Source organism: Odontomachus brunneus, unplaced genomic scaffold, assembly GCF_010583005.1.
Source record: "Odontomachus brunneus isolate Ranch 3 - 2012 unplaced genomic scaffold, Obru_v1 Obru_scaffold_072, whole genome shotgun sequence".
Lineage (NCBI taxonomy): Eukaryota > Metazoa > Arthropoda > Insecta > Hymenoptera > Formicidae > Odontomachus > Odontomachus brunneus.
Genome location: NW_022639522.1, coordinates 351,627 through 352,596, shown reverse-complemented (window position 1 = coordinate 352,596; position 970 = coordinate 351,627).

The window sequence follows — 970 nt, the reverse complement described above, 5'->3', positions numbered from 1 at the left end:
TCCCTATATCCGGACATATACACGGCAAATTATTATTATTAATCTTAATTATTTATTTTAGTATAATATTAATATTTAATTAAAATCTATCAATATTTAAAAACATTTATATGTTAAATTATTTTAAGTATTATAAAAATTATTATCCAACAAAAACATGATAGATACAGGATATACTTTCATGATCGTTCTTAATGTTTTGTTAAGAAGTTTGATATATTTGTTAGGATATTTTTCATTTGCTTTATTATTTTTATCTCATAAGCATTACGTTATATAGGATGTCTCGTGTAAGACGTACGAAAAGAAAAATATAAGTAGAACACATAAAAGTGAACAAAAATGTGTATAGTTCATTTTTCAAACAACCACGTAAAATTTTGAGATATTAATTAAAATAGTTGGGCATATCAGAGCACGGCGACGTGACAGGCGAGACATACAGCTCGCGGCGGCCGACAAAGAAAATGGAAGAACGCACACGTACACGGATGCACACACGGAGCTACTCATTTCAGTATGCCAAATGATCTACCTCTCTGGCCTATAAGATAGGCCCGCGAGCAATCGTCCATTTTTTTTCGCCGGCCGCGGCGAGCTGTATGTCCCGCCTGCCGTGTCGCCGCACTCTATGCCCGACTATTTTAATTAATATCTCGAAACTTTACGTGGTTATTTGAAAAATGACTTATACAATTTTTATTCACTTTCATGTGTTCTACTTATATTTTTCTTTTCGTACGTCTTACCCTGTATATTGTTTTTGTTTCTGTACATTTAAGTTGTAAAATGCAATATTAGTTAGTCCACATTTCCATCGTCATATTTATTTGTGATCTTTTTCATTTTAATAAATAAATACTGCTGATAAGTAAAATGATTTATTTACTTTGACAACCCACACACACACACATATATATATATATATATATATATATATATATATATATATATATATATATATATATAT